The sequence below is a fragment of the Eubalaena glacialis genome, chromosome 5 (genome assembly GCF_028564815.1).
Source record: "Eubalaena glacialis isolate mEubGla1 chromosome 5, mEubGla1.1.hap2.+ XY, whole genome shotgun sequence".
NCBI classification, from domain to species: domain Eukaryota; kingdom Metazoa; phylum Chordata; class Mammalia; order Artiodactyla; family Balaenidae; genus Eubalaena; species Eubalaena glacialis.
The window spans coordinates 104338232-104349390 of NC_083720.1; positions in this window are offsets into that span (position 1 = coordinate 104338232).

Here is an 11159-nt window from a genome sequence, read left to right on the forward strand (position 1 = left end):
GTCTGTGTTTTTGCTATTACATGATACTACATTACAGAAAGCTGGCAAAGAACAGGTAATGTCCATTTGGGGGAGTGGAACTTAAGAAGAAGTATGGAATTTAAGAAACAGAAAGAATATTTACAGATAGTCACTTGCCACATGTGAGTAATTTATGGTTTAGGTGCAAGGAAGGCTATACGAAATACTAATTGAAATAAGAAAGTCTTTAACTGAACTCGTGATTTTTAGTGAGTAGAGGCGTTTTCTTATGATGATATTCATTTTAAGGGGCTGTACGTTCACTTGCGATCTAGACTCATTTCTTTGATGAGCTCTTCCTCTCCATGCTGCCTCTCCTCTGCCATCTTGCATCTTCTAGTGTCAAGAGAAACATTTCTGAAGGGCAGCCACCCACTGACTCTGGCTTGATAGGAAGAGCATTGCCCAGACCTTCTCCAGGGCCTGTCCAGGCCTGAATCATTACTACACCTATTTCCTGCTGTCTACCTTGCTGGTAGAGCAACAACAGAGAGCCAGGATGGATGCATGGATGGATGGATGGATAGATAGATAGATAGATAGATAGATAGATAGATAGATAGATAGATAGATAGATAGATAGATAGATAGATGATAGATAGATAGATACATAATCTTGTCATCCTTGGTCCTCCCCCATTTAGGACCTTAACCACAGTATTATTCACTAGGATTATTCATAATCTTTGACTCAGCATTTCTATTTCTAGACTTTATCCTAAGAAAATACTCAGAGAATCAAATCAAAAAATCAGATAATCAAAATAACTCAAAGAGTATTACATTTAAAATTGTTTCATATCCATAGGGGCAGGGGGGTATCTTTTTTACTGACATAGTAGCCACTGTGGTTAAAAGAGCAGGACTGGAGTCAGGTAGCCTGGGTTTGAATTCTGGCTCTTCCAAGTACCAACTGAGTGATTTTTGGACAAGTCACTTCAATTATGTAAGCCTCTGTTTCCTTATCTGGAAAATAGGGATGATAATAATACCTACCTCATAAGGATTTAATTAGTTAATACTATTATACCAACTTATTAGAATGATTATGATACTAATACATATTCATATAATTAATATACTAGTACTAATAATATTCCTGGTCCATAGTTAGTAATGGTAATAAATGTTAACTACCTGTATTAGGAGGATTATGATTAATGATATATCCTCAACTACTGACCCAGAGCCTGGCACATAGTACTCAGTAAAAATTGATTGAATAAATAGATGGATGGGCAAACAAATGAGGAAAGATACTTGTTGAAGCATTATAAAGCCAAAATTTGTAAACCACCTAAAGTCTAACAACAGGAGATTGGATTGATAAATTCTGATTCATAAAAATGGTCAGCATTAAATATGTTTTTAAAGAATATTTACTGACCTAGAAAATGTCCCTTACATAATGTTGGTGGGGGACAGCATACAGTACATGTAGTATATGCTAACTTTGTAAAATGTTTACGTGTATACATAGGAAGAAAATGGAAGGAAACATACCAAAAGGCAATCATAGTTCTCTCTGGGTGATAGAATAATGGATTGTTTTTTATTTTCTTCTTACATATTCCTGAATTTTTCTATTCTTTGCAGTGAACCTGAGCACAACACCAATTCTAATACTTTTTTTTTTAAGATCCCATCATTAAGAACTTGGAGATTAAAAAAAAAAGTTATCAAGTTAATCTTAATTGATTTAGGATCTTATCCCTGTAGTAACACATTTAGAATGGACCAATTAATGCAATGAAATCTACTACACTGATACTCCCCTTAAGGAATCTTTGTAAAGAGGCTCTACTAAATATCATACAAAATTCAGTTTCAGAGACACTCACCTTTACTGTTAGAGCTAACAGTCTAGTTATCAGCAATGACCCTAGGGATCGCAAAGCCATAAGAAGCAAATACAGTCTATTTTTATAATTTTCCTATTTTCTCTTCTCATTTATTTTAGAAGTTAATGTAGAAGTTCAAGAATAAGTTCTGGAAATGATCATTTGCCCAGAATGAGTACTAATGTATGCCTGCCAAGTCTAGAGAATACTACTGTCTCCATCAACAGATGAATGGATAAAGAAAATATCTTATATATGTGTGTGTATCTATAATGGAATATTATTTAGCTATAAAAAAGAATAAAATCCTGCCATTTGTGACAACATGGATGGACCCTGAGGACATTATGCTAAGTGAAAGAAGTCCGATAGAGAAAGACAAATACTATATGATCTCACTTGTATGTGGAATCTTTAAAAAAAAAAAAAAAAAAAAAAAAAAACAAGTTCATAGATACAGAGACCAGACTGGTGGTTGCCAGAGACAGGGATTGGGGGTGGGGTGGGGGCTGAAATGGGTGAAGAGGGTCAAAAGGTACAAACTCCCAGCTATAAAGTAAAGTCATGAGGCTGTAATGTACAGCATGGCAACTACAGTTAATAATACTGTGTTGCATATTTGAAAGTTGCTAAGAGTAAATCTTAAAATTTCTTATCACAAGAAAAAATATTCTATAACTATGTTTGATGACAGATGTTAACTAGACTTATTGTGGTGATCATTTCACAATATATAAATATCGAATCATTATGTTGTACACCTGAAACTAATATAATATTGTATGTCAATTATACCTCAATTAAAACATAATAAAGATAAAATAAAGAATACTACTTTCAAACCCTGCCTCCTTCCTGGCTCTCAGGGAGAGCCGGTGTTGCAGTTACTGTAAATACTGTACTTCAGTATGGTCAGAAAATAGAGCAGTCTGATTAATCAACTATTCCAACTAATTATCAGCTATGCAACACTTGAATTACCACTTTTCAAAAAATTAGGCTGTCATAAATTGCAATTAACACCGAAACTCTACTGAAGGTTTCATAATTCTTTGATGATTCAGAAGGTACTTCAGTGTCTCTTGGGGCGTCAGGTTCACCAGCATAAAATCATTTATCCCGGTAGGAAGGATGAGGGGACACGCTGGCTGATAGGAAATTTCAGTTGACAGAAATGCAAGCGAGCTAGGTTTTACTATGTTTACAAGGCTGAATGGATGTCTATTGAGCTCTTTAAGCACCTCCTGAGAAAGGCGCTCTATTTGGCTGAGATGGTATAATTATAATTCCACAGGAATACAATGGTAACATTCTATTTTACAACAAAGAAAATTAGATTACAAGTTATCTGACAACCCTCCCTTCCTCCCAGCTAAGATCACACACCGTACAGAGTTACAATGGTGCCAATTACAACATCTTTTCATGCACTGTATATTCCTTTGACTTTTGATGATCTGAATGGATTTCATACCAAATAGCAGCTACTGGCAGCAATCAAAACAGTTTGGGGGAAAATAGTTCCATTTTCTGTGCTCAAGTAATACTATTGATTTAAACTTAATATCTGCCTCACTTCTTTCTTGGTACAACAAGCAAGCATGTAGCTTCTGTCTGGGCCCCCGTTCTGCCTTACCGAGAAGGTGGGTAGGAAAGTCTAGTGTGTACTAGGCCTTTTCCATCACTAGTTGCTAAAAGCCCATTTCCATCAAAAAGAGAATGTTTTTAAGAATTTAGTCCAATCTACCACTTCCTCCTCCCCCAACCCCACTTGACAGAATAAGAGGCACAGAGAGATTAAGGTTTTTGCCCAAGTTTACACAGCTAGTATATTAGCAGTAGTGGGGCCCAGAGTCTAAACCTCCTGATAACCTACGCTATTTCCACTGAGTTACTTCCTCAGCGCCCCTGCACATCTTCACTACATCACGGCAGGTCTGATTTTGCCCCCAAAAAACTTTTCTTTGAGCTAGGTGCAAAACAAAAGAAAAAAAACAAGAAAGGGGAGGGAGAGAGGGAGAGGAATGGAGGGAGAGAGAGAGAGAAAGAGGGGAGGAGGGAGATGGAGAAGGACCCAGTATCTTGTCCTTTAGGTACCACTCCCACATCACAGCCAAGCTTACTCCTTTGATGCAGGAATTTGGGCTTTCAGTCCTGGTACAGGGAACTGCCATGGTTTATTTATTTGAAAAGCTATAATGGGGTTCCCTGGAAGAATCTTTGCAAGATATTTGAAGCTGATGGCCAGAGGCTCTTTAATGAGCAAAGCGGTACACCTGATCCTCCCAGCCCTGCTCTGGCTGTCTGGGATGGGAAGGAGAAGTATGGGAAAGATTCACGGTTTAGGCCAATATAATTGGCTGACAGTCAGCACAAAAGGAAGTTGGGCTATCTAAGGGGTTAAGTCATTCCTTCTAACCCAACCCTGGAGGGAACTTACATTTTGACTCACGAGAGAGGTGCAGTCTGGAGACATTGAATCAATAAATGGAAAAGTTGCAGTATTACAAGTGTGATAAGAGACTAAGAGAATAAGTTACACCTCCCCCAGTTTGGGGCTTAATGTACGTGTCATTATACTTGTGGGAAAGGGCCTGGTTCATCATGGTAATGGTGGGAGTGCCTAGGTTAGCACCAATGACAATGAGGGGACTCATACTGCATAATGACAACAAAACCCACAGTGGCATCAAGGCTAGGCCACACCCTGAAGAAACACGGCTCAAGGGTGGAGAGCCAAAGTGTACTTGGGACGGAAGTGGGGCATCGATATGAAATCCTTGGAGCCAAGTGCACCAATGGGCAGCAGCAGGCAGGAGTGTAGCTAAGACCAGGCAAAGGAACATCAAGGCCAGGGCCATGGCACCACCTCGTGAGCAATGGTGGCCACAGAGGGCACAAACAATGGAGCAGAGAGAGGGAGCCAGCACGAAAGAGCAGGGCTGCTGCAGGGATAGACCTGAACACTTGAGAAGAGATCCTACGGGAGCCAGAAAGCTAAAGATCCAAAAGATGGGGGGGTGAGGGGGAGAAGAGGCTTGAGGCAAACACCATTTTTGTTTGTATTTCATTGCTTCAAATCCCTCCTTTGACTGGTCCATCCTAATTGGTGTGGCCAATGTCCTTAAAAAGTCCACTTGAAAGACAGCTGGGACAGTGAATGGACAGGCTCTTGGCTCTGGCCCAAATCACACCATTCCCCTAAAGGCTGGTTCAGTTCTAACTATCCATAGAGGCCCAGATCTACTCTGCATTAGACACTCAGTGAGATTAAAAGGTTCTGGACAAGGTCACCCCTAGGGCTCCATCAGTCTCACAACCAAAACAAAAATGACTCAAATTCAGACCAAATCTAAACACCTGGAGGTTGAAAGGAGGAGAGGGCAAGGCTAAGCCTGCACCAACCCGAAAAGAAGGAAAGGATGGTTCCCATCCAACCACACACCTCCATGAGCCACATATTTAAACCAAAGCATTTTTTTTAAAAAAAATACTATTTCTATTTCTTTTGTTCCTTTGTTCCTTCCCCTGTCAGCCCTGACCTCTCAATTCTCCATGGGCAGAGGGGTGTCTCAGACAACATCTTCCACAGCCAAACAGCACAAGTCATGATGGGGAATCCACACTCCCAATTTTCTCCAGCCTTCATCTCTATGGTAATGACAGTAACAATACCCAACATGGTGCTACGTGAAAGGCACTGTGCTAAGCGCTTTACAGATATTATTATGCATTATTATATTTGATCATTTCATCAACTCCTTTGAGTGACACTATCATAACCTCTACTTTACAACTGAGGAAAATACAGCACGAAGATGTTTATTTCCTTCCCAAGTTCACGTAGCTAGAAAGACATGGAGGCTGGCCAGGCATGCAGGCAGTCCTCCAGAGCCCACATCCTTCCCCTACACTCCATCAACATAGACTAGAAGAGCAGCAAGGGATGGGGCTCTTTTAGCTTTCCCCTGTACGAAGAATTGAATGTGAAATGCATTTAAAGAGGAAGCAGTTTTTAAATATACACTGTCTAATGCAAAACAATGCAAATTTTGCTGACTAAATAAAAATGAGCAAAACTGAAGAATTTTGACCCCTATGCCCTGAGGCCTTTATAAGAAAATATTACAAGTTCACTTTCCACTAGTCACTCCCTGCCTAACACCTGCTTGCTGAATAATGCTAGGAGAGCTCTAATTGTGTTCCCACCCAACTTTCACGTAAAGAGCTTCCCAGATCTCCTGCCAAATTTCTCTAAGTTAAGTAAAATTTTAAGTTAAGAACTCTGTTTGATTGGCTTTTAACTTATTTTCATCTCTTTCAGAGCTTAAGATCCCCATGTGTCAATTACCTTAACTGACACAAGGGTTCCAGGACAAAGACACTCAACACCCAAATAACTTTAGTCCTTCAATGAGCTATAGCTACTAGGACAGTCCCATCAACAGTCACAAGATTTCCCTTTAAAGAAGGGAAAAAGTTAAAGTTTCATCACTCAGGAGAACAACATTTAGATTTAGCCTGGGAAGAATTTTCAGACGTCCAGGGTCTAATCTGTACCCATTGGGAATGCCTGCAGTTCAATCCCAACCACCTCATAGGTGCATCACAAGATTTCATAGATATGCACCAATTTCAAGGATACAGTTCTGTAGTGGATACATGGAAATTGGGAAAGGGAAACCCATTTATTTAAATATGCCAGAGGAATCAGAAAACAAAATGAAAGTAAATATAATTGTAGAGAGGGTGACCCTAGTGACCTATCCCAAAAGACAAGGAAAAGACAAATGAACTAAACTAAAAGCCTTTGAATAAAGGAAAAAGAAAAAAAAAAAAAAAACAGATTCTTTGTGTTTGATTTCTGGAAACATATATTACGTTCACACTGAGAGCTGGCGGGCAGATGGTTGAAGCTCATACAAGGAATATTAAATCTATTTGGAGCCCTCTTGCCCTCCTGATACAACACAATTCATGCCTAGAGGGCAAGACAATCAGTACACAAATGCCTACAAATCACTCAGATTCTGTCACTAACTGGGGAATCCTCACTGCATCCCTGAGGACAGGGAGTTTGAATGGTTTGGTCCAGCACTCACAACAGATCAGACAGAGGGTCAGAAGAGAAAGCCGAGCCCTCCCCCCCTTCTCTCTCTCGCTTTCAATCTCTCATGCACTCGCGCAGACAGACACACACACACACACACACACACACACACAAGCACACACAGCGGATCTCTTTGTATTCAGACTGGTTTCTGCCATTACAGCCAGATCTGAAATGAAACGGCACACGGAAAGCACCCGGCATAGAGCCTGCTCATGGGGCTCGCTGTGTTTCTGCGATCGCTTCAGAGGAATAAGAAGAGATAATTAGATCTTAAAGGCCAAGAGAAATGGAGAGTCAACAAACTTTTACCTTGCCCAGTGGTCCTTCACTTTTTGTTTTTTCTGATGGGCAGTCATTCAACAATGCAGTGAAGGTCACACACATTCCACGGATTCCACCTGGAAATACCAAAGCATGAGAGTGAGAAAATCATTCCAAAATAACAGAAGATGCCATATCACTGTTTAATCTGAGCATCTAAATCTCAGTGGCTTATGAATATTTTGGACAGCAAGAGGCTTTAACCTGGCTACTCAAAGTGTGGTTCACAGAACAATTCCACTGGCATCACCTGGGAGCTGGTTAGAAATGCAGAATCCCAGGCCCCACCCAGGCCTGCTGAACCAGAGTCTGCATGTTAACCAGCGCCCAGGGGATCTGTTCCTCAGAAAAGCACTGCTCTGGAGCAATAATCTCCACTTCGTGGTGTGTGCACTCAGGACACACATAAAATGATCTATTAGAACATGCAAAGAAATTTCACCATTTTCTATTCTTAAAATTTCTTTCAATTTTTGTGTATTTTATTTTTATTTTGTTTATGCTTATCTCAAAGAAATTCAGCTTCTATACTATTTGACATTTAGCTTAACAGTGAAAACATGTACAAACATAAATAAATATACATATATTGGAAGTGTGAACTCAACTTTTTTTTCAACTGATGGGGCTCTCCACTTAAAAATTAAGATAAAATTAGGAGTGTGGGATTAACATACACTACTATATATAAAATAGATAAGCAACAAGGACTTACTATATAGCACAGGGAACTATACTCAATATTTTATAATAACCTATAAGGGAAAAGAATCTGAAAAAGAATAGATAAAATATATATACATATATTACATATATATATATATAACTGAATCACTTTGCTGTACACCTGAAACTAACACAACATTGTAAATCAACTGTACTTCAACAAAAGAAAAAAGAAAGAAAGAAAGAAAAAAAATTAGGATGATACTTCCAGCTAAGCTCTGGTACGATAAGGCCATCTCTCTGTCCAGGAAGCTTCCACTATCACATGTTCACTAGCTGTCCCCTGTCTCCTCCCAGTTACCTTATAAATACATACAGCGGTACACAGCAGGGGCCTTCTCCTGGAGCACTTCCCATGATTTGTCCAGCTGTGCCTAGCCCAGCACGCATCTCAGCTAGCAGCTGAGAGGATGGGGGCATATGCACCATGCTGTCCCTTCTGCCTGTGAGTTTCCCATAAATCTTACCTGACACCCACATCATGTGATACTAGTGTGTTCGAGTCCTTTGCAAGACCCACAAAGAAACAGATAATCGTCCTCCCATAAGATAATTAACTCATTTCATTTGTAAGTGCCATGAAAGAAAAGTGCAGGAGGGTCAGGAAAAACATTCATAGTCTGGAGGGCCAGGAAACCTCCATGAGGAAGTGACATTTGATTGGGAACCTAAAGGATGAACACAACTCAGGAGCATTCAGGCAGGAGGAAGAAGTGCAAACAACCTATGGGAAGCAGGAATTTGGCAACAGATTAGATTCTAAATAATGGCTGGTGTGATGGGATTTGGTGGGCGAGAGAGGGTAGCAGGGATGAAGAGAGAGGAGAAGACAGGGTCCAGATGCTTGGGGCCAAGGCTCTGAGCTTAGGGTGACATCCCAGTTTGAGTTCATCCAAAAGCAGAACCTGAGATGAGGATTAGGGTGCAAAAGGCTTATTTGGGAAGTAATCCAGGAAGCTTGAAGACAAGGTAGCAAGGCAAGTCAATAAGAGGGTCACTAATGAGTGCTGTGAGCAATTAGGGCTCAATCTTGAAGGGGATCCTCTGGGAGACTGCATGAAACATGCCTCAGAACATTCCCACTGAGGGGCAGAGATGCCGGACATGTATCTACCAATTCTCACCCCTCCTTGTTGGAGAGATTAAATGTAATACATGTTATTGCCTGTAATAACATGCCTGTATTAGCTTCCTGTGGCTGCTATAACAAATCACCACAAGTTTAGTGGCTTAAAACAGTACAGATTTGTTATCTTATAGTTCTGGAGGTGGAAGTCTAAAATGGTTGGCAGAGCTACAATCCTTCTGAAGGCTCTAGGGGAGAATCCATTTCCTTGCCTTTCCAGCTTCTAGAGGCTGCCTTCCTTGGCCTGTGATCCTGCATCACTCCACTTCTGCTTCCATCATAAAATCTTCCTCTCTGATTCTGACCATTCTACCTCCCTCTTATAAAGACCCTTGTGATTACATTGGGCCAAAACTGAAAAACCCAGGATAATCTCTCTATCTTAAAATCCTTAACTGAATCACATCTGCAAAGTCCCTCTTACCATGTAAGGTGACATATTCACAAGTCCCAGGAATTAGAACATGGACACCTTTGGTAGGGAGGGCATTCTGTCTACCACAATGTCCTTGATTCTAAGGCACATTTAATTATAAGATGTATATCGATTTAGTTGCAGCTTTGATGGGTGATAACCATCACCTAATTAAATCTGTATTTTTAATGTGTATCCTGATTTCAGAAATGTGAAAATGTGAAAAACCGCACATCTCGGAATTGCACATCTAAGATATCGTAACAGGCAGAGCAGGGCAGCATTTTTATAGAGACTCAGATTCTACACACAGAGCCTAAGGTGAGAAATGAATACGTTAATTCGATAAATGTTTTTTGAACCTCTACCAGGTACTAGACCCTGAGCGTACAGCAGTAAGACACAGTGCCTACCCTCAGGGAGCTTACTTTCTGGTGGGAGAGGCAGCTTCCCGGAGAGCAAGGAGCGCCACGGAGCAGAAAGCCCTGTGAGGAGGCTGAGGAGACTGTGGGCCAGGCAGGGGGACTCCAGCTCAGATAGAGCAGGTCAGGGAGAGCAGGCAAGGAGGGACTGTCTAAGCAGAGACCTCAGTGAAGGCAAAGACAAGGATCTTAGTCAAAGGGCAGCCCAGGCGCGAGAACTGTGAGGCAGAAAGAAGCTTGGCACTGGAACCTTCATCACTTCCCCAGGAAAGATACTTCCCACCTACCACTATCCCTATTCTGAAGCATAATGCTGCTCAGGTAACATTAACTATAAACCTCTACAGAAAATTCCATTTTTTTCTCTTTCTCTTAAGGTTGGGTGGGAGGTGTAATGGAAAAAGAAGGGGAACAAAGTTGGACGTGAGAAAATTATTAGCTATTAAAGTTAATAGCAGAAACTCTCATTTTGTTCCTAATCTAAACTTATATGAAGTGCCTAGCCTCAGAGTAGTACAGAGACAGGACCAAAGGAAAGAGAATGCCCTCATCTTCCTACTGCCTGTTCCCTTCACAACCGGTTTAGTTATTTCAAAAATTCACTTGGACATTTCTTTCTTTTTTTTTTCCTTCAAAGGTATACTTGCAACACCCCAATACTTCCAACCCCTCCATTCTAATATACCAGATTCCTACCCTCCCGAAGCCTTGTCCTTTTATCAGAAAGCCAAAGCTCTGATAAGCATGTGAGTCTGTCCTAGGGAACACAAGACACAGGCCTGTCCCCAGACCAAAGATGAGCCGACAGAGTCTTGTCACTACTATGGGTCAAGGGTCATGACCAATGTCTGCTTGCTTAAAACCCCATCAAAGGGAATAAGCGTAAGTCTTAGTCCTTCTAGAGAGAAAAGGAAAAGACATCTGGAAAGTCTCCAGCATCATTATGACAGCTACAAATTGCCAATTATTAATGGCTCCTAATCTAACAGTCACACTGCAATAGGGACTTGACTTGCTAAGAAAATGCTGGTGAGGACCAGTTCCCCAAACAAAAGGGCAGACACACAGGTACAAAGACCCACCCTCGACCCCTAGCACTTCAAAGTTTCAAAATCTTGGAGCTTTAGAGGAAAATTCATTAGTGGTGGGAGGCTGAGGCCTCAAGCTGTGGCTC